Raw genomic sequence first — 24,708 nt, forward strand, 5'->3', positions numbered from 1 at the left:
CCCGATATATACGCTAAAGCGGGAAACCAAAAAATCAAAGTGAAAGAAGGTAGATCAAGACATCAACAAACAACGAACTAGAACAGCACAGACTGACAGTGGACACAAAAACGATGAAATATAAAGACAAATAAAATACCCAGACACGTAAAACGAAAGAGGGACGAGCAGTTGCAATAAGCATGTATATCAACACTGATATACTGAGACAAATATACCGCATGAAAAGAATAATTGGAATCAAAACGGACAACCACAAATATTAAAGAGAACGGAGTTGGTCTTTTTAGAGAAAATTTACCCATAAACATAAGACAGATGCTTTGCCGGAATAATGGGCTGTCGGAGTAATGGGTTGTCGGAATAGTGGGCTGTCGGAGTAATGGGCTGTCGGAATAGTAGGCTGTCGGAATAGTGGGCTGTCGAAGTAATTGGCTGTCGGAATAATGGTTGTCGGACTAATGGGATGTCCATGCAGCATATAGGGTTATATAATGACCAGTGTAAAACAATTCAAAAGAGAAAGACTACGACTTGATATATAAATGAAACAAACAAAAATATAATAGGAACTCAGCAATAAAAGAAAACCATTGCCTGAACCACATCCGCATTACGCCATCGGAAGTTAGCGTGTCATATCATCGGACTTAAAAAGCAAACAACCATCGCACTTTCAGGGGCGGATCCAACCATTTTAAAAAGGGGGATCCTAACACATGATAAAGGGGGAGGGATGTTCCAACCACATGTCCTCATTCAAATGCATTGGTCGTCCAAAAAAAGGGGGGTTCCAACCTCCGGAAACCCCCCCTCTGGATCCGCCAATGACTTTAGTGTCCGACACCATCGCACTTTAGCGTAGCCGTAGACCATCTTAATAAGCGAAACCATCGCACTTTAGAGTACTTTCGCACTTTACAGTCCTACATATATTTTTTTTTAAAAGTATGAAAATGTCTCATCTGTCCCAAAGACCCCGTATCTAATATGGTTCTAAAGATTTTTATATTGTATATGATGATGTCTATTAGATTATGACACTATATATAATAAACTATCGATTTACTAACTTACCTTTCTGTAAATATATATAATATGGCGTAACACATCCAACGACTGAATACAAATATACAGGTATGGAAATATATTACAGGTAAGCAGAGATTTTTTGGCGGTAACTAGAAAGCATGCAGGTAAAAAGGTGTGCTTGATTTTGAATTAGTCATGCGTCTAGCATCCGTGTGATAGGATGATGAATAATAATATAACATATGAAAAATACGTGTAAAGCATAGAAAAACATGAACTTCATATATGACCAATTTACTATTTTCCTTATAACGTCGATCCATAGAGACGTTGTTCTTCAGAAATGATTTTTTTTTTGCACGGCGGGCTTTGAGCAGAATTGGCTTCCTTTTTTCAAGTCAGTCTGGTATTTTAAAAGCGCTTCAAATCATAAACTGGTTATCAGACGGTTTTATTTTAATAGATTTAGGTTTCGAGCTTCACTTAAGACACACACATAGGAGACATAACGTCCAGTGCTAAATATTTCACGCATTATTTGAATTAAGAATGAATACTGTAGATAGGTTACTAGTATCGTACCGGGAATGATGGATTGGACCTAATATTTTACGTTTATTAACGGGACTAACACTAGTTGGAGTTTTAATCTTAAAAAAAATTAAGAGCCAGTGGCGGATCCAGAAATTTTCTTAAGTGGGGGCCCACTGACTGACCTAAGAGGGGGCCCACTCCAGTCACGCTTCAGTGATTCCCTATATAAGCAACCAATTTTTTTCCCAAAAAGGGGGGGGCCCGGGCCCCCTGCCCCCCCCTAAATCCGCCTATGAGAGCTCGTTCAGACCGATTTTTTTATATGACTTCAGTAAGAACTTCTGCAATCTCCATTGTTTTTTTTTTATGTAATAGGGCCGTTTTAAATAAAAGTCTTTAAAAAAAAATTTTAAAAACATGTTGCCTTCCGAAATACAATGGCACCATGAAAGAGTGAAATGCTACAAAGGTTTGATGTGCAGAGAATAGGACATTCTCCCTACAGGAGGTATCTGGTTTAACATCTACAATTTTAATAGCTGGGCTTGACTGCTTACATTAACATCCAGCATAGCCGGACGGACGCCCCAACTTTTAATAAGCGCCTGTATTATGGGAGGGAATATCCGCCATAATTATTCAATTCTTGATTTGTGAAATGCAAATTCTTAATGTGTAAAGACAATTTCTTAATTTGTTCTCGTATATTCTTGATTCGTTGCATGAATTTCTAAATTTTTTAATTTGTGAAATGTAGTTAATTTGTTTGAGTCACGTATGGTGAGATCGCGTCTTTATAATTGTTATCGCTGCCAGTCAATGAGAAGTTCCGTTTCTAAAGAAAAACTACAAGTTAGAACACCCTCTTTTTTAGAAGTGACTGACTGACTCAATCCGGCTTGAAAACTATAATATTATAAGATTATTGATTACGCTTTTCTTGTTTTCTCAGGAGGTTTGTCCACTCCAATCAATTTCATGCTAGACATCATGTGGCAAAATTTACAGCTGTTTTACTATCAAGCTGCCCCCCCCCTTCCAAAAAAACAAATAGCCTTGCATGACGTCATAAGTACTCACCCCTCCCCCTCCTGGATTTTCAGTAAAAAAACATGTAATTCAGCCCCTCTATCCAGATGTTCAAAATGCATAACCAATGTCCTTCAGTCAACCCATTCAGGTCTTATTCTAACAACTTTTAGGGAAACATAGTGTCCTAGATAAAAAAAAAAAAAAAAAAAAAAAAAGGTGAAGTTGAGCATGTTAAAACCGGCCACACTAGTCTTTATTAGTCCAAATAATTATGACGTCTAGCAAAATGCAAGGAAGGAAGGAAGGCGTCCCAGAAAAAAAAATAGCCTTGCCAGACGTCATAATTATTTGGACTAGTCTTTATGTGCCTGTCCCAAGTCAAGAGCCTATCTAAATCTTTGATATTAACCCGTTCTTGTCCTGAATATACATATTAAGGGCATCCGATACAGTTTAAAGGGAGTTAACTCTTGGCGCGACGTTAAGCGTTTGAATTCCCGCAAAACGTCACTTTTTGCGGGACGTAATGCGTGTAATTTTCCGTAATAAGAAACGTAATGTGGATTTTCCGATGCTCCAATTTCTGTTTCTCCCGCATGCTAACTTCTACACCATTATATTAGTGCATTTGATTCTAAAAGGATAACAGTCTAATAAAATCATAAGAAATAAAACACATTACTGTTTCTGTGAGATCTTTAACAAATTTAAATATCGTATAGTTAGCAATCTTAAGATGACTGACCCTTTTGATGTTACTAATATAATGCATGTCAATTATCATTTTAATATGAGGAAGGCGCTATCTTAAATTCCAGCTTTATACCAAGACAATGTCCAATAAATTGATTGAATGTTGTTTGCTTAACGTCCAGTGGCAAATATTTCATGCATTTTCAGGACGTATGTCCTACATATGATATAGTTTTTGTCTAAGATAAAATAATAAATTCAGATGGAAAATATTTATGGAACGATCATTGCACTTCAAAAGGTTGGAGGAGGTATGGTATTTTACTAGTCAAAACGTCTTGAAAGGCTATTATATTTTTTTTCTTTCGTGCGTTACAGGAAGGCGGGCCGTCAAAGCAAAAATTTAATATACCCTTCCTTACTGTCATAATTATTTGGACTACTAGTAGTATTTGTCTTGAAAACATATTCTGATTCCCAAATTGATGGAAAAAAATATTCTGTTCAAGCTTAGGACATTTTTATTATCATTCATCATCCACAATTTAGTCCGGCTCCGATTTTCTGTCATTTTTTTACAGCACAAAAAACCAACAATGATATTTTAAAACTAATACCGAAAATTAAGGTACAAGAAGAAGTAAAATTCCTAACTGAACAATTTATTTATGTTAGATAAATAATGGCATTCCGCTAATATCAACAATGATACAACTTTAATAAAGTTCCTATTACCTCCACGTAACACGTATTTTATCTAACAAAAAGTAAAACGACAAAAAATACTGAACTCCGCGGAAAATTCAAAAGGCAATAGCCAACAATATTTTTATACGCCCGTACAAATTTTGAGGTGACATTTTATGGTATACAAATGTATACAAATGTATACAAATGTATAATTATAAACTTCCTTTTGAGCAAGAATAACAAATGAGTCAGGATATACTTAGCATGACTTCCTGTACAAGTCCAGTGTTATTTCAAAAACATGTATTATGTTGGTTTTTTTCATAAGACGACGGGCGTTTCATGCGCTCGTAGCGCAGTTGGGTTTTTTTTAATTTTTTTTTACAAATATATTAAGAGAAATGATGGAATGACAGCAAATACAATGAAATTTCCAATATAATTAATATTTCCAAATGGCATAACTCTTTTAAAGAATAGTTGATATGCACTGATTTTCGAACGTGTCCATACGATATCAGATTTATAGAAAGTTGGCAAGAATGGTACACTTGAAAAATCCGAAATTGAAAAAAAAAGGACCGAAAGGACAGACAGAGGAATGAACGTGCGATATTTTATGTACCCCGCAATGCGTCGCGCTTTGGTGAAAATATATATAGTTATTTACCAATGAAATTACGCATAGGTAATATGTCCTCTCGCTATTAATTCAATCGTTTTTGCGAAATCCAAAAATTTCAAAATATGATCTATATTTATATAGTTTCTCTCTTTGGACAAAAGCATCCTTTAGCATATTCCTTGATAAGATTTTGTTTTTGTTTTCTGACAACATAAAAAAGAAGATATGGTATAATTTTCAATGAGACAACTCTCAACAGGAGACAAACATGCCACAGAAATTAACAAATATAGGTCATCGTACGGTCTTCAATAATGAGCAATGCCCATACCGCATAGTCAACTATAAAAACTGTGAACCGAAGTTAAAAATATTTAGGAGCCTCCCAATTTTATTCAATTGTAATCATTGACCAGAATAAAAGTTTAATTTTATGAATAAATGTGAAATTCTAAAAAGTGATTAAAACGTGAATAGAAGGATAGGGATAGTAGCTACGATTTTGACAAAAATATGAACAAGTTTTAAAGCTGCTAAAATCAAAGATATGTACTAAATATAAGCAATAAGATCGCTAGAATGTTTTCATAAACTACAGAAGTGTTAATAATTGATAATTCATATCATGTTGTGTGCCTATTCATCTCATTAATTATGCATCGGGTTTACTTCCCGAACTTTGCCGACACAGCGAGTGAGCTAACCAAGATATATATAGATACGAACACGTGCTTTTTGTTTTCTTACATATTTGATAATTACTCTATATTAAACGTACATATTTGACGCCATTTATCAAATTATGTAAATAAAAAATATAACAATACCGGCATATTATTCCAACCCAAGATTCTCCAACAATGGCGATATTATACACTTGTTATTACATTTGTATGACTTAACCATGCCGATAATGTATACACGTGTTTGTGTGTTAAATTGGGGCCTCCATGAAGGATACACTTGAAAAATAATACTAAGGTTTAGGAAGTTGATTTATAATTTCTTCTAAGGTGGGAGATTACTGCCCGTAAATTTATAAACATATTTTTAACAATTATGAACACGTTGAGATTTTTGTTCATGTGATCTGGAAAATTGAAGAAATGTAAACATTACGCAAACCATCGGCTACTTCTGTTTGACTTTGCCTGCGTCGCTGGTGTTTTGAGTGATTTTAATGACCGATCCCGTCGACGTTTTTTATTTTTAATTTACAATAACTTGTCTGCACCTCTTTTTTATTTCTTTTCTCGCTGAAACTGTAAATTCACGTACTATTTCCGCGATAACATTCCCCTGTTCGACCATTTTCCCTTCGAGGCACAATGTGCGATTGCGCATTAGGAACTGAAGAGTAAAGGTCATATGAATAAGGGTTGGGCTTAACATCGAATTATTATCTATAGACAATAAATAAATGTAGGTGTTAAACGTTAAAAAGCTTCTAAACGCTTAATGGAACGTAACCAGTAATTGTTCTAATCATAATTATTTTACTTTTTGTACAAAATCCGGCATATAGATTAAAAAAGTAATTTTAATGAAAATCGTAGCTACTATCCGTTTAAAGGAGTATTGTAATGAAATAGCAGCCAACCAAACCAAACAAAACAAAAACAAAAAAACAACATCTAGAGGTCAACATGTGCTATAATTTAATACATAAATTAATGCATGAGTGTGTACAGTACATGTAACCTGTGTGTCAAGTTTTAAAAGCCGTAAAAATTATCGACAGTCCGTAATCACTTTTCTTGGGATGTTTCTCACTTAGACCACAAACAAAGAGATGTATTTATGATTCACATGATTTTATTCCCGAAAACAATATTACCAATTTTTAGTTAGCTCTTTACAAGCAATATTTATACATCTGAAAAATGTCGCCGGTAATTTGCAACGATTACGTCGAAAAAGTCCGCCAGCGACGTCGTGCACTTTAGCGCTAACGTTGAGGTTACAAAGGGGAGACGCAATTTTTAGGATAAATCGCGTTTATCATACAGGGCCGTAACTAGCCCTTTTTAATACTGAGGCAAAATATATTCGCAGAGCGTAGCGAGGCGAAAAAATTTTGGCGAGGGGTCTGGGGGCCGCTTAAGGCCCCTAGAAGCTCTGAGAAAAATAATGCAAAATCGTGCATTCTGAGCGTTTCCCGGACTCTTTCTTACATAGAAACGCAAATCATTTTTAGCTATTTTTTCGACAATATTCTGGTCTCAAAGCAAACACATAGATTCATTGTTATTTAAGACTTTAAAGTTTTAGGGAAATTCAAAACATTAAAAGACCGATATGTAGGATAAAGCAAAAATCGTAATTCTCATAATTATTAATACCGGATCTTGTCTTGTATTGTGCTGACTTGAGAGATTTTTTATGCTAGATTTAAATATAGTGACAGTCATTAGTGCAGTAATATACGTTAAATACTAGTACTGCTCAAGTCGACACTAGGGACCATATCATGCATGACCTTGTTTTACGGTATTTATGATTCTTTCATTATTGAAGACCCTCCAGCAACTATCAAGATGAAGAACAGGAATAAAAACTTTGACCATTGATCATTTGTGTTTTTGTCTATACATTGACATTGTGTGCGATTAGCTCCCGTGCACGTGTACTTCATATGTTAAAGGGTCTGAACACGACTTAATGCAAATTTAACCCTTGAATGTAAAAGGTCATATGGCAATACATTGATGTTTTTTTCAACAAATGATTTGATACCGGGAATTTGGTGGTCTTACTTTAATTTAAACCATGTCAGCTATCTAGTTTTATCCACAGGCGCTTATGTATATGATACAGTTATTATTTTTTTTTTGATTTTTTTTTTGATTAAGATATTCAATTTTCCATATCTATAATAGATATCTATCACGTCTGTACATATCTCACCTACAGAAAATATCTAATTTTGCTATCCATTAGGTATGGTTTTATATACAAGAAAGACAGTTTCGTATTCTTTGATATCAAGTTCAATTCTCCATGCAGAAACGACCACTTTTATCTGTGTCCAGTAGCATCGTAGATTCTTAAAATATTTTCTCGCATAATGCCTGGACACCGGTGGACATGCAACATTACACAGTGTTACACGTTTACAAATGAAAATCAACACTCAGACTAGTCATTAAGTAGGACAATAAATGAACAAAAGACAAACCCGGGACACAGAAGTACAAACAATAGACCATCAACTCTGAAAACCAAAAGTAAAATAGAAATATGGATTACGAAAAATATGCAGGGGCGACATCAGAGAGTGAAGAGAACTTGCTTCTTGCAAGACACTTCAGTGAAAACAATTTGATATGAAGGCAATCATATGAAACAAACTTTTGTTTTAGTTTTTTTTTTTTTAAATTTAAAGCATGAGGCATTTGCCTCATTTGCCTCAATGTAGTTACGGCCCTGTCATAGAATCCAGCACGGTGACATATATTTTTTATTTCTGATTTGAAGAAAGCATGACAAAATGCAGTTCATGCAGAAAAATGATAAAAATGACATTTTCAGAAACACTTTATTTCTATATTTTTTCAGTTGGATTAAAAAAATCCCACTTTGAGCATCTGGTTCGCAATGTCAAGCAAAGCTTGAAAAATTGTATAGTAATTCGTGTAGGGATTTATTTTTTTCCTTATTGTCACTTATCACAGTTTCAAATTGAACCCGATCTTAATAATTTACGACAAAGAATATTTGCTCCAAAAATTTTATAACATTGTTTAACTTTTTTGCAAAATTGCACAAATCCCCAATTTTCAGCCTCAATTTTCTCGAAAACGAGCACGGTGACCTATGTTTTATTTTGTGTTTTATTTTATAACTCGCCAAGGCCTACAACATATTTAAAAATCAAGAAAATTACATTTTATCGAGAAACTGTATCGGATGCCCTTAAAATTTGTCGCTGGACGTAATAAAGTAGCCATTCATCATCATCATCATTCCTTGTAAAAAAAAAAGAAAGAAACGACGTGGTCTCAACTTATTACAATAGGCTATTACTTAACAACAATGGGTTGATTTTAAGTCAGACTCACTCAAGGTCATAATACACCTTATCGCTAATCCCGGCTGACCCGGCCGCTTGGACTTTTGACGTCAACAACAATCACTTTTCCATTGTGGCGTCAGATATTTTGTTTTATGACGTCAACATTTTACGGGAACCTGTGTGATATCCAGTAATGGCGGACAAATAGCGATAAGGTGTATATCAGAACCTGGCAGAAAAACATACCCTTTTCAGCTTTCGGCATGCAATTATCCGCTCGACATCATATGTTTCAGGTAAGACTTCTCTCCTTTCGACTGTCTCTGTCGCTGTATGGTCAGTGCCACTAAAGTTTCCATCGGCAAGTCGCTTGAAATCAATTTTCCTTAAATTACGTGTGTTTGGCATGTGAGTTTTTTTAGTAAATAAAAGGGAGATAACTCGCACAAAGGGCGGATTTAGTATAGGTCACGTGATTTAGCTAATGAATAAAGTACCCGCAATTTTGCCGTATGTGAAGTCATGATCAGTCATTGGTTCATATTATTCGTATTTCTTTTTCGTAAATTGTTTTGCTATAATAATGGTTTCTTATTTTTCATGTTGGGTCCCATAGGCAGATCAAGGGGGTGCCTGGGGGCCCGGGCCACCCCTTTTGTGGGAAAAAATTGGTTTATTATGTAGGGAATTAGACCAATCACTGAATCATGACACCCCCCTGTTCTGTGTATTTTGGATCTATGTATCCGGGATCTAATCCATCTTGCCCCTTAACATTATTATAGGGAACAAGCTATTACATATTTCACCATACATATATATATATAAGCTCACTACTGTCTATATACTAGTAACGAAGTCCGTTTAATGTTCATATGTTTAAGGTGGTATGGGAGACTAAAATAAAAATGATAGTATCTATCGATATATGTTCAAAATTATAATAAAAATGATAGGTCATCGTGCATTTTCTCAAGCTACAGGTTGTGACAAAATGACACATTTTGTATGGATAAAACAGGAAAAAAAAACAGATTTTTTTATTGGAAACTAAACAAAATGATAGAATTCTAAAATAAGTTAGGAAAAGATAGCTTTCAGACAGTGCTTTGAGAATATAAAAAGAAAAGATAGGGTCACCGTACGTTTTTTTTCTGGCTAAAATACAAAATAGAAAAATTCCATGTAGATTCCTTCAGAAAATGCACTGTTTATAATTAAATGCGGTTCCTTCAACCAACAAACGTAATAAATCTCAAGACTTTACATCATTTTTTTTTAAATTTCATTTAATGAAAGTGTGTTGCCTATAATTAAAATAATAACTAACAGTGTTTCGGGATTTTTTGCTTATACTATTAAAGCATGGGTCCCTTTTCAAAAGTCTCCCAACTATTTCTTTGATTTATCAAGGTATTCTTTGATATTTTTGTTACGTTTATACGCTATGATAGGCACCTGGGTGAAGATTTCACTACATTGTTTGTCTTTTTGCAGATTGCTCAAATGTTTTCTTATAACCTTACTAAGGTTTTTAACCATTGGATTATATTTAGTAATGAAAGTGAGTGGGAAATCCGTTGTCCTATCGGCCTTCAATAAGGTTATTTTTCTGCTTGTGGTATTTTTAACGTTTCTAATAACATTCTCTGTTTTATTTTTACAGTATCCTCTTTCAACTACTAGTAACTTATCTTGTAAGTTAGTTAAATGTCTATCTAACTCATTGATGTCTCTATTATTTCTAATATGACGTATAGATTCACACACTGTAATACTTGTGAATGTGTGTTTCGGATGTGCACTAGTGATTGGTAAATATTGATACGTTTCAGTTTTTTTAATATGTGATTTAACATCAAGGATGTTATTATTATGGAATCTTTCACCTTTGTACACTTCGGTATCTAAATAGGTCATACTAGAACTAGATACCTCAACTGTGAATTGAAGTAGAGGGTCAATTTTGTTCGCTATGTTGCTGCTCACAAGGAAGCTATTAAACCAAGAGTTCCAAATGGTGAAGTTGAAATCATCCCTTCGTAAATTTTACGGACGCCATCACGAGTTGGTTGACAGTTATGGAATAATCGTTTCACAAATGATATCGGATATGTTCCTTACGACGTAACTACAATCCCCTTCCCTTTCATGAATGTGACCTACCGAATTAGACTATTTACCGGATTTGTTATCACATAAGTAACACGACGGGTGTCACATGTGGAGCAGGATCTGTTTACCCTTCCCAGGGCCGTAACTACCTATGAGGCAGGGGAGGCAACTGCCCTGAATTTTCTACACCAAATTTTTTTTTGAAGTAATAAAATGAAATATTGACAATATGTACACGAAGAACTTGAATTTATATTATAAACAACAAAAGTTTACAGTTTTAACAGTGTTATCATGATACGATGATATATCTGTCATTTTCCGGATTTTTTTTAACCGAAAGTGAACCGTTTCAGTAATTTTTTTTTTTCGTGTGGCCGTCCGTCTGTTATTCAGTATTCGTACGAGAACACATATGAAACTTTACTTTCGACAATTTTGAATAAAACTTAACTATTTACATTTATTTAGGGGCTTCATTGAGCAAAGGAAGTTCCCTTTCATCTTTTATGACATCGTAAATTCGTTACCGGCTGAATCAGCTGTTGGGTCATTTTTTTAACGTCTCCCGGCCGATCGTACGAGAACGCCTTAGTAGTTAAACACCAGGGCCGTAACTACTTTGAGGCAAATGAGGCAAATGCCTCATAGTGGAAATTTCAAAAAAAAAAAACTGAAACAAGATTGTCTTAATTCATATCAACCTGAATTGTTTTCATGGAAAGTGTCTTGCAAGAAGCAAGTTCTCGTCACTCTCTGATGTCGCCCCTGCATTTTTTCGTGATCCATGGCATGAGTCATCCATGTTTCTATTTTACTTTTAGTTTTCAGAGTTGATGGTCTATTGTTTGTACTTCTGTGTCCCGGGTTTGTCTTTTGTTCATTTATTGTCCTATTTTATAACTATAGTCTACAGAGTGTTGATTTTCATTTGTAAAGTGTGATTTTGCAATGTTGTATGTCCACCGATGTCCAGACATTGTACGAGAAAATATTTTAAGAATATACAAGTGTGGACACAGATGAGTGTGGATAGTATGTTTGAATGTTTGACAGTGTTTTATGATAAATGTAGTTCTATGATTTTCCTATATGTGTTATTAACTGTGTTGCACGATGACAACCAACCGGAGCATTAGGAGTATTGTTTATTTTATATGTAGTTTAGTTTTTATGTTCAAGACAGGCATGGAAGAGACACTAATTGCATTAGTTACCAAATGATTATGATAGAATATGTTCCACATCTTTGATTTTGGATACATTTTATAGCTAGGAGAGCAACACATAATAGGTTCAATTTTTCGTGATTTTTTTTAAATTGGGAGATGATATCTGAGAACATGATATAAGGAGCCTGTAATTCAGTGGTTGTCGTTTGTTTATGCGTTACATATTCGTTTTTTCTTTATTTTTTGTACATAAATAAGCGTTATTTTTCTCCTTTGAATTGTTTCACATTGTCATTTTGAGACCTTTTATAGCCGACTATGCTGCATTAGCTTTGCTCATTGTTGAAGGGTGTGTGGCGACCTGTAATTGTTAATTTCTATGTCATTTTGGTCTGTTGTGGAGAATTGTCTCATTGGCAATCATATCACATCTTTTTTTATATGTATTTGCTAACTATTTGTATGGTTCTATTTATATATACTGAGTGCCAATGAAAACGCAACACTTGGTTTTTCAAAAATAAAATTTATATTAGAAATCATGATCTTTCAAAATGAATTGTTCTTGAAAATTAACAATTCTAACAATAGATCGATATCAAACAAAAATGTTTCATTGTCATCTTTCGGGTGCAATAGATAAACGAAACATCCAATGTCGAATCATCAAATCACAGTCCTAACAAAAAATGTTACAACCCTGTTGTGCAGCGCAATCTCGACAGCGCCGCGGAATTGATTATCCCGGACGTTTAATGTGATCTCGAGGAATGTTATTCCACTTGTCCCGCAAAGCAAACTCAAGCTGACTTTTTGATATTGGTGGTGGTTTTCATCGTCTAAACCATGTCAAATCTGATGCAAAATTTGCTCTATCGGACCATAATCTGGCGAAACGCATGACTTTTGGCCAAGGCGGGTGCCAAACGTCTATGTAACCACCCCTGACGATTTTTGGTACATAATGAATGATTTTTGGTCTACAGAATTCGATGTTTACGCCAGACGGCCATTAAGATGTCGGCTGTGGTGTTCTTTAACTGTTGAATTTCTGCGCAAATGGTGCTTTACTGAAATTGCTTCAGAGGATCTACCTTGACTACCATTGAACTCTCGTGACCTTTGGACATCCATCAGAGTCGATATCGGATATGTTAAAGACCAAATGTATCGGTTTTGCTGAGCGTTTCTTGCTTTTTGAACCCCGGGATGTGGCTTATCATTAACTGATCCATTTTTGTTGAATTTGTGGATGATTTGGGTTATTGTAGAGGCTACAGTCTTCTCGAAATTGTATGCTGTGAAAGGCTTCATTGGATCATGCCGGAAACTGCATGTCGCTGGTTGTCAGAAAGTCCTGGCATTTACTCAGATGTTTATTGCAGTTTCCTTACAATAAGGGCGGGAAAATTCATGACATTAGCCAAGCTTTAAATGACAAAATCGTGAAAATGGTGCGTATATTGAAAAGCGGTGAACTCGGTTTATGTCCGTTCAAAATAACCCTTACTTCGCATTTGTTCCAAAAATCACCCAACCGTAAAGTTGTCGACAATTGTCTTTAAAGTCATTTTCAACCAACTTTACAAAGTTCTAATATAAAATAAATAAAAATTATCAGACTTTTTTGAAAAACAAAAGTGTTGCGTTTTCATTGGCACTCAGTATATCTTTGTGGTGGCTTGTCAGTATCATTAGTAAAACACTTTAAAATGTTGAATTGATCCTCAGATTAGAAGAAATTTATTGGATTTTAGTAATGACAATGCCTAACATGATGCTTGGGCCTGATGAGCTAGAAAGTAAGCTTCTGTGCTGTTTTCTATCAATTCTTTGATAATATCTCCTTCAAAGCTGGTGAAAGCAAAACAAATTTGGTCAATGGACAAATAATGTTTGGTTCAAACAAAAAATAAAATGCTTTTATCTCCCTGTTACTTACATTGTACATAGAAATGATAATACATGGAGACATCCTTGTACATGAGAGTTGTCTGTAAAATCTTTACTTCACAAAGAATGAATTGCATAACAATGAACCGAGCTCAAAGCAAAGCACTTTAATAATACACTTAGACAGAGAGCTCAATCCAGTGATATACTTTGTACTACAGGTCCTTCCTGAACATCCATCAACCAGAACCATATCTCAATAACATGCCATTCTACATGGTTGGATCAGAAGTCCTGAAAAAGACATGATTTTTTTTTTATCGTATTTAAAGTATATATGCATAGGTTAAAACTTTCACAAATTTGAGGTATAATCATTCAGTGTCTGGCAACTATCAATCGCTTCATGCACAAACTGATATAGGTTGAGCATGAGTGCCCTCTGTTGGAAATAAAAACATACCTCCACCTAATTTTAGTAAACTGATGAAGAAACATTCAAAACTATAAAATGTTATCCAAGACTTGTCAGTGTCTATATATAGCTATTCACCATCGCCACTGAATCAGTGATATATGTACACATAAATACATGTAAGACTAAAATTAAAGTACATATATAAGACTAAAACTGACATTCAGTCTTTACCTTCATTCCCCAAGTCCTGTTCAAATCTAATTCATGATAAAATAAAATTACAACCAATGAAATCAAAGGCGAATTAAGAGGCCCCCCCTCCCCCCCCTGTCTGGAAAAATATGGTTGATTATTTAGAGGACCACTGGAGCATGATCAGAGTGGGTCCTCTCTTAGGCAGTCAGTGGGCCCGCACTTATGAAAATTTCTGGATTCACCACTGGAAATATCCCTCTAATAGACTAGCATTTAAATCCCAGTTTTCTAATATGGTAGCTAGGTGGAACCTAAAACTAAAAAATTTGAAAAAAATATTTTAAATATATTTCAAATGCATGTATATGTGATAATATAAATTCTCCAGATTTCACTGTATTTTCCCTTTTGATGTTTTTCAACTACAGCCAGTTTGGTGTGGGTTGATGTTTGATTGTTGTACATGTTATATATCGACATGAGATTTGTTTATATACATAATACTTATTTCCCTAAATTCAAATAAAATAGATGTGAGAAATTAAAGGAAACCATATGCAAATATTAAAAAAATAATTTGCATTTGTTCTGTTGATTGATAGTGGTACACATATGAAGAAATGGTGAAATCACTTATATATAGTTCTGATCAAAAGTTTCATGATAGACATGCATGGTAAATAAGTAGTAGGTTGTTTGAAGTTTGCAGCATATTCAACTTTGAAAATCTTTTTCAGGTCTACAATCCATATAAAAATCTGTATATATGTGGTATAATTTCCAATGAGACAGCTTTCCAGAGGTTAAAATAACAAAGTAATTATAGGCAACCATACAGCCTTAATAAGTGAGAAAAAAACCAGTCTAGACATGTTAAGTAAGCAACAATTAATGTAATGGCCTGATTTGCAACTTATAAACAACAGGTTTGGAACCCTCCCCCCAAAAAAATCAAAGAGCAGATTGCTCTGACGGATACGATTGCCGTTGTTTCGTTGACACATGTACGTGTGGATAATATTATTTTCAAAACTAATTCAACTGCACATGTAAAATAGTTACAAAATAGCCAATCCCGGATAAAAGTGTATGAACAATGCGATTAGGCCTATTGTGTTTTATTTTTGTACTATCAATTCCAAGTTTACTTTCCACAGCAGTCACTGAGACTCAGAGTGAGAGAAGGTATTTCACTTCCTATCTTATCACCTATTTTCCTACGTTAATTCTAGGAGGAACCCCATTCCTAACTCTTTAAATATTTAATTTCCTTTCGGTCAGTGATCATGACTCCTTTCCGTACACATTTATCGGTTTAAATTTCGATCATTTTTAATATAATACACTTTATTGACAGAACGAGCTAATACTCGACGTATTGTTTTAATTCAGAATTCACGGAAGTTACTTCCAGAAGGGAGACAATTGGAAACAATAATATGGAAGACTCCATTATGCCTGAAGGGGTGTTCTACGATGTGGACTATATTTATTTTCATTTAAATGATGCATATGATTTAAAATTATGCAACAATAATAACCTTCAATAGCAGACATACATAGAAAAGATCCCATGAGTTTAAAATTAATTAATTGAGTGGGGAATCCAGAGCAACCATTCAATCGAAAACCCCTCAAAGTCAAGAAAACTATACGCATGCGCATAATTTCCAAAAAAAACCTGGAGCAAGAACGTATATTAAATGTTTATTAAACGACCTAGATAGTTCTCTATTTCTTTATGGAAGTACAATCTCAAATATCAGTTTCATAAAGGTAAAATATAAGAAAAACTCCACTTCAGTTCTTATATGACAGAAATAGATTTATCGGAATTCAGAGAACTCTCGCATTTTATCAAACTGGGAATTCCCTCTAACGTGTTTCTAAATTTAGAAAAACACTAAATATAAATACTGCGTAATTCTCCGTGTTGTTAAAAACATGCATATAAGTCAAGGGAATTATCAAACATGAAGATTATGAAAAGAACATTATAGGAAAGTTGTTAAAGTTCAATCCCTTTGTTTGTTTTTATCTTTAAAGCAAGACAATCATAAGAATCTGAGATGTTCCTTAATGTTTAGAATAAAACGATTGACGTGAGGGCAATGCTCTGAGCCACCAGTATAAGTCTACAGATTGCTTGAAAGCAATCGTATCCCAAAAATTGTTCCAATGAAGATAAAGGCAAGCCTGAAGGGGATTCATTACATTTGGAACAACTTTTCTGAAGGATGGATACGTATAAAAATTAAAATATGTAATAAGATTGCCAATAAGACAACTACCCACAAATGTTCAAATGACAAAGCAATTATAGGCAACCATACAGCCTTCAAAAATGAGGGAAACTGTCCCAACATGAAAAGTATACATTAATACAATTGAGAAGAGAAATGGCCTGATTCACAATTCCACTAATAAACAGGTCGAGAACATCTTCCCTTCAAATAAACCAGATGCTCCACAGGGCGCAGCTTGATACTACAGCAGAGGCCGAACCCTGAACAGTTGGGGCAAGTATGGACACAACATTAAAGCCTGATACAGCTCTGAATTTGGATTGTGATCAAATAGTCAAAACAGAATAGGTTTCTGACACAGAATGAATGTAGTCTAAGAACTTAAAACATTTAATATTAAATTGGACTTTTACCTATTGTGGTCCTTTATCCAAAAATCTTAATACATGGTTTGAGGCACTTGTTGCAGAAAAAAATCCTATAGACTTAGGGGTCGACCATTTGATATTCTGGGGGAGGGGCAGGTGGATTTGTTTTTGATCGGTTATTTATTTTTGTAATCTAAGAGGACAAATTATTCCTTTTCTGCACTAGTGAAGCAAGATTTTTCATTAAAGCAAGGGATTGATTATTCATTTTCACAACTGTTTTTATGATATTCGAAAAACATACAATTTTCAAATGATTTTTTTATTATAAACAACATATTTGTGTTTCCTTTAAATTTTTATTTTGATATTTTTTTTTTTGCATACTGAATGCTATAAATTTTTATTTTGACATTTTTTTTTGCATGCCGAATGCTATAAATTTTTATTTTGACATTTTTTTTGCATGCTGAATTGATATGCACGCAGTTGCGTGTTGGCATATAGGGAGCTATGCGCCTGAATACAATTTAATTAAATATATTAAATAACTTGGAATCCTCCCCTTTTATAAGTAGAGACAATCCATAACCTCAGAAATATTAATCTTAAATTTATATAAATGAAAAGTAAGCTTCCATAAATAAAATTCAACAATGTTTCTTAAAATTGGTAAAAGCGGTATAGTCATACCCCAACATGTTGACCATAGATAGACAAACAATTCACTTGCATTCGATTAGCATTTGAACTATGTGTTTGTTAATGTAAACCGTTTCAAATGTGAATTAAACTAATTCAAATTAGTTAATGTCAATCCAATTCAAATTAGGTGTCAACTCAGTATGATTGTCAGGTAGTTTCAAACTGAAAGATACTTTTAAGGGAAGGGAAAGAAACGGATAAAACCATGTGTGTTACAAACACTGTTTATTCAAGTCAGAATCCTGGATCTCAATAGTACTTTCATAATGTCAAATAACTACATGTATTTAATACGTATTAAATAACATTTATTTTAGTGATTGGTAATTCGGAAAAATCTGAAATTCAGGCGTAAATTGAGACAAACAATATCACTGAATGCAGTTTCTAGTCAAGTGACCAGCAAACATGGAAATTTACCTTTTGAATGAAAGGAGAACTCTTACATTGAAAATGAATGATGTAAATCTAGATTCTAATAATAGCCGAAGGGAGCTCACATTCACAACAGTTAAAGCATTGCTGAATTAGTGAACAAAGCATTTTTCTCATTAACTTGAAAATCCACCTATTTTTATAATAGAAAAAACCCGAATTTTAAGACATAAATTATAAAATTCCTGATAAAAAGCGGTGCTGAGCATGCATGTAATATGCTTGAAACATATTCAAGAGGGGGAGGACAGGGGTAAGGGAGAAAGGGGGTAGGAGAAAGGAGAAAGGGGGTGGGAGAAAGGAGAGGAAGGCTGGGAGAAAGGAGAAAAAGTTGGAGAAAGGAGAAAAAATAAAATATCTCTACTTTTAAAAAAATTTCTAATATTTCAAGAAAAAATATCTCAAAAGGAGATGTTTTATTCTAATGGGAGAAAGGAGAACGGGGGTAGGAGAAAGGAGAAGAAGGGTACCCCCTGTCCTCCCCTCATTCAAAGAATAAAGTTTTATAACTTCCTAATGTCATTTCCAAAATTTATCAAAACCTAAATCTTACTGTGGATTCCTATATTTTTCGTGGATGTCAATTCTCCTGGATTGTTGAAAACTTGCATATTCATCGATATTTGATTTTGTGGTTTTAACAATCCAGACAGACAAATAGCAATAAGGTGTTTAGGAAAACATGACCTAAAACCTCCTTCATATAAGACAAAAATACATGGGAACTCATACTGAATGGTCAAATGTGTTCAATATGAAAATTGCAGTTAAGATGGTAAAATCACAAATCAGCCGTTTCTGTAAATGGACTATGACTTTTGAGCAAATTTAAAAGTAGTACGAGATTACTCTGACGTCCAACGGCTGTTTTGCCAGACAAGCTGGGGCCGTGGGACGTCAGAGCTCGTCCCATATCAAAAAGTGGATATTTGCCCACCCAAAATAGATGCGCTGCTTCGCCGCTTCTGATGCCGACTGACGGCCATGGAGTTATATAAATCCGGCACCAATCTGTTCATTTTTCATTTATCTCTTCATTTATGTAAGTTTCACCTACCTGCCAACCTTTATTTTTCCATATTTTAACAGTTTTCACAGTGACCCATCGATTTCGGCATTTTGCCGTTGGACGTCAGAGTAATCTCGAACTAATTTAAAGGGAAATGACAGGGAAGGGGCCAAATATTGTTTAAGGGGAGCAAATGCCCTTTCATTTGGTATGCAGGTTTCAAATATAGAGGGAGAATAAGAGGAAAAGTTGAGTCATCTTATTAGACTTCAGTTAAATAATGTAGACTTATATACCACTAATTTAAAAAAAAAAAAAAAAAAACCCACAGAACTATGTCTAATTCACTTTGACTACTGATATGCAAACCTAAAAACAGAAAAATATATCATAAAATAGTGATTGAAAGATTCATAACACTTTGAAAGGATAATTCAGACACGTGTTACACGGGGAGCATGTTTGTTTACAAATAATAATGTCACGTGAGAATCCGGGTCCGTCCGCCCTGATTTTTGTTCGCCCTAGTTACTGTTCGCCCTAGTTCCGTTTCGCCCTGAGACCGTTCGCCCTGATACCTGTTCGCCCCGGGTATGTTCGCCCTGATTTATATTTTTTATTATAGTGTTGTGTTGTGTGTATTTAATTGAATATGTTGAAGTCAGTCTACAATTTCGCCGAATATTTACGATTTTTATTTCTTAGTACAGTGTTGTTTTGTGTGTATTTAATTGAATATGTTGAAGTCAGCCTATAATTTCGCCGAATATTTTCGGTGTATTATGTTGTCTACAGCTAGTTCCTGTAAATTATAGGACTACAAGATATTGTGACTTCAAGGTATTGAGAACTAAGTTAGTATCTGTATGTAATTACGTTACTAGGAAATAAGATTTTGTGAATTTCAATCAGCACTACATTGTATTTTTAAATGTACTAAGTTATTATGTTGTCTTGCTGCTACGAGGATAGGTTTCTGTGAATTGAAAGACTACAAAGTATTTGACATGAAACAACTAAAGAGTAAGTTATTTATATATTTAACTTTATTGATACATTTTAACAATATAAAAATATTCAGTAACAGTTACAACAAGAAATCAGTGCGAAGGCTAAGAACAGCTGCTTACGTTGATCGTCCTTCAAAATGAAGGCATGTATACTCATCAACTGGCCGGTCTGCTTCAAGGGAGCTTTAACAATCTGAAATAATAAAACATAAAATATAAAATGAAGTCATTTGGGGAAATATAACCCAAAAAATTAATTGTTTGAATAAGGCAGTACTTTGAACTATAATGGTTTACTTTTATAAATTGTTATTTGGATGGAGAGTTGTCTCATTGGCATTCATACCACATCATGATCTTCCTACATCATCATTGTTTAATTCCTGATGATACTTGCAACACAATTTTATATTTATAAATTGAAACACTTACCAGTGCCGAACAATCTATGCTGCCATCTGTCACATACGTCACATGAAACTGCATGTTGACGAGGTCGGACCTCTCTGTCACAAGAAATACACATGTACACTTCCATAGTTTATGGAATGATGCACCGGTTACTGTTACTGTTATATGTTTTTGGTGGACGACTTACCAATTGGTAATTGCGCCCTGGTAACTAAATTTGGAATTAGCCCATTATAGTAATATTTTACTTTAGAGATAATTCCATTTAAATAAAAATTAAAGAAAATAAATATATATTCAAGGCGACCCTCTTTGTTTACAGGTGGTGCGCCTTATTAACCTGTACTAGTTTAAACTTATTTTGTTAAATTTAAATAGAAATAAAACTTATAAAACAAATGAATGTTTTTTTTTTAAACTTTTATAAGGGGTTAAGAAATTTGGGTTTTGAGACTTCGGGTTTTGCCCTATACTTTTACATCTATTTTTTAACTAGAAGAAAAATGCTGTATGTTTTTTGTTTTTGTTTTTGTTTTTTTCTTGTTTTTTTTCTCCATCTGTGGTTGTTAGTGTTATTGTTATAAATAACGTATTGTGTCACTTAATTATGTTTGTTTTAATTATGATAGTCAGTTGCTTTGTCGTATTTCTTGAATACTATAAGTAGACTATGTTTGTTCATGCCTAGCAATTTGTACATCAATGTTTTTACCCATCCAAGCTGACTATTTTATTTGAGAAAAATGTTATTTTCATTATTAATCCATCAAGACAATTCATATACCAATCAGTGATATCAAAGATTTCAAATTATACCTAATCAGCAATCAAAATTCAATCAACAGTAATTAAACGTAATTATAAAATAAATATTTAAATATAAAATATACAATATATAACATATACATATCATAAATGAAAATAGGGCGAACAAACCCAGGGCGAACGGATTACCAGGGCGAACAAACTCAGTGCGAACGAACCTAGGGCGAACATGTAATCAGGGCGAACGATCCCGATACCGTCACGTGATCGCGCAGACCTCACATGTTGCATCGCCCTTACAATCCACTGATACATAACCCATTATCATGCAAACATGCAACGTGAATGTGATTTGTTATCAAATAATACAGAAATAATGCATGCACAGTTTATGAAGAAATTAGTTCATCAAATAGATCGATTTTCACTTTTGACACGAATAGGTCGGGTTGACACACGGGGGGTCAACTTCCTATTATTGGGTATACAGGGATGTGCCAAAAATATGGGTCATAATTTTGCGAGATTTTATATAAAAATAACTCTCTTTTTTAATGACATCCTATATTAAAATGCATTTGCGTTTGAAAACTATATATTGATTTGAGGTATGATCTACATATCATATATAAATATGCTATTGAGAATCATACATTATTAATGGTAAATTATTATATTAAATTAAATCAATTCATTTGAAAGTTCACCTTTCAAACAAAGTGCTTTCAAATAAGTTCCCAAATGAACACCGATGAGTTAGTGCTTATATAAGCATGGGTCATATTTTAAATATTGTATATAAGTATAGGTCATTCTTTCTTAAATATTTATATAACTATAGGTACTGAATTTCAGTGAATGTTATATTAAAATGGGTACGTTTTTTGAGGCAAAAATGGCACACCCCTACCAAGAAAATATCGAAGTTACCCCCCCGTGGGTTGACATTTCTGTCATCGGGGATAATATTGAGATAAATGGGATAAAACTGACCGTCAAAAAGGTCTAGAGAAGCACATCAGTAGAACCTTAACATTAATAAGTAATACTTACCAAAATTTCTCTAATTAATAAACTATATAACTGAAATTTCACAAAGATAACGGTAAATAATTATGATGGTGGCGGTGATGCTGGTTAAATTGGCGCGAAATAATATTCTTACTCCTATTGCTTTACGTAAAAAAAATGTATAGAATTGAATTTGACTAAAGTTGAACATAAAAAACGTGAATATGCAAAAGCCTGGTAATATATTAATGATAAAAGTGTTTCTGTAAACGAATTTACCCGTATACTTCACTAAGAATTACATTTGAGCGCAAGGAGATCTTTATTGTGAATCGGTTTATTAACTCAGGGTCGAAGTTCAACATGTTTATATTAACGGAATTTTTTTGCGTTGCTTTTTAATAAATCATTGAGGCCATCTATTTTTATTACGGGTTTCCACATCTTTAAATCGGAATTATAGAAAAAATGGAATGTTGTTAGCAGAATCAAAACAGAAATGATGAATACTGCAACATTTTCAGCAAAACATAAATAGGATGGAGGATATGTGTATTCACATTATTTGTAAAACTCTCCTTATTCATGTGAAGCGTGTGCTTTACATCGAGGCTTGTGCTTACATCGAGGCTTTCTATGCTTATCATCGACGCCACAGTACTTCAACCAATCAGACAACGTTTATTTGGGGCATTCGACCTGTTTTAACTCAGATTTTGGAATTTTTTAATCGAAATTATAGAAAAATGGAATGTTGTTAGTACATATAAAATAGAACCAGATGCTCCGCAGGGCGTAGCTTTATACGACCGCAGAGGTTGAACCCTGAACGGTTAGGGCAAGTATGGACACAACATTCAAGCTGGATTCAGCTCTAAATTTGGATTGTGATTAAATAGTTGACACAGCATAGGTTTCTGACACAGAATGAATGTGTTCTAATGAACTTAAAATTTTTGTTTCTCTTAGAGCAATTCACTATGCTGTTGAATATTAATCCTCTCAAAAAAATGTTTGAAGAAATTTTCTTTTTTATTTATGAAATTTCAAATGAGAAAAATTGAACCCAATTTTTTTAATCACATCCCCCTTTCCCTTATTCCAAAACTAATCTCAATTAAAATTTCTAATGGAGTTTGCAACAATAACTACTCATTTAAATACATCATAAAATATTAAGATGTAAAAAAACTGCTTGTTATCACTGAATGGTAAAGATTATTTTAATTTATCAGTTGGTAGTAAAAAGTGAATATACATTGTATATTGTATATAACAAAGATTTAAGTTGATTCTGGACAAAGAAAGATAACTCCAATTAAAAAAAAATCTTGCTATTGCACAATATTTTGCAATTAGATATTTCTTGCTTACTATTCTGGACAAAGAAAGATAACTCTAATTAAAAAAAAATTGATATTTCACAATATTGTGCAATTAGATATTTCTTGCCATTGCGCAATACTGTGCAATTGAAAAGACTTGCTATTGCACAATACTTAATATAATAATTTTAGATCCTGATTTGGACCAACTTGAAAACTGGGCCCATAATAAAAAATCTAAGTACATTTTTGGATTCAGCATATCAAAGAACTTCAAGATTTCAATTTTTGTTAAAATCAGACTAAGTTTAATTTTGGACCCTTTGGACTTTAGTGTAGACCAATTTGAAAACAGGACCAAAAATGAAGAATCTACATACACAGTTAGATTTGGTATATCAAAGAACCCCATTAATTCAATTTTTGATGAAATCAAACAAAGTTTAATTTTGGACCCCGATTTGGACCAACTTGAAAACTGGGCCAATAATCAAGAATCTAAGTACATTTTTAGATTCAGCATATCAAAGAACCTAACTGATTCATTTTTTGTCAAAATCAAACTAAGTTTAATTTTGGACCCTTTGGACCTTAATGTAGACCAATTTGAAAACGGGACCAAAAGTTAAGAATCTACATACACAGTCATGACAGTTAGATTCAGCATATCAAAGAACCCCAATTATTCAATTTTGATGAAATCAAACAAAAGTTTAATTTTGGACCCTTTGGGCCCCTTATTATGTTGGGACCAAAACTCCCAAAATCAAACCCAACCTTTCTTTTATGGTCATAAACCTTGTGTTTAAATTTCATAGATTTCTATTTACTTATACTAACGTTATGGTGCGAAAACCAAGAAAAATGCTTATTTGGGTCCCTTTTTGGCCCCTAATTCCTAAACTGTTGGGACCTAAACTCCCAAAATCAATACCAACCTTCCTTTTGTAGTCATTAACATTGTGTTTAAATTTCATTGATTTCTATTTACTTAAACTAATGTTATTGT

At 33.8% G+C, this 24,708-nt stretch overlaps 1 long non-coding RNA gene across 1 annotated transcript in view; it reads right to left on the bottom strand.

Moving 5' to 3' along the window:
- Nucleotides 1-9,031, bottom strand: part of LOC143070753 (uncharacterized) — a 73,053-nt gene extending 64,022 nt beyond the window's left edge. Inside the window, exon 1 of the long non-coding RNA XR_012976681.1 lies at nucleotides 8,868-9,031. This is a non-coding gene — a long non-coding RNA (uncharacterized LOC143070753). The remainder of the gene's footprint in view (nucleotides 1-8,867) is intronic.
- Between the last annotated feature and the right edge of the window lie 15,677 nt (nucleotides 9,032-24,708).

Source organism: Mytilus galloprovincialis, chromosome 4 (assembly GCF_965363235.1).
Source record: "Mytilus galloprovincialis chromosome 4, xbMytGall1.hap1.1, whole genome shotgun sequence".
In the NCBI taxonomy this organism is placed as follows: Eukaryota; Metazoa; Mollusca; class Bivalvia; order Mytilida; family Mytilidae; genus Mytilus; species Mytilus galloprovincialis.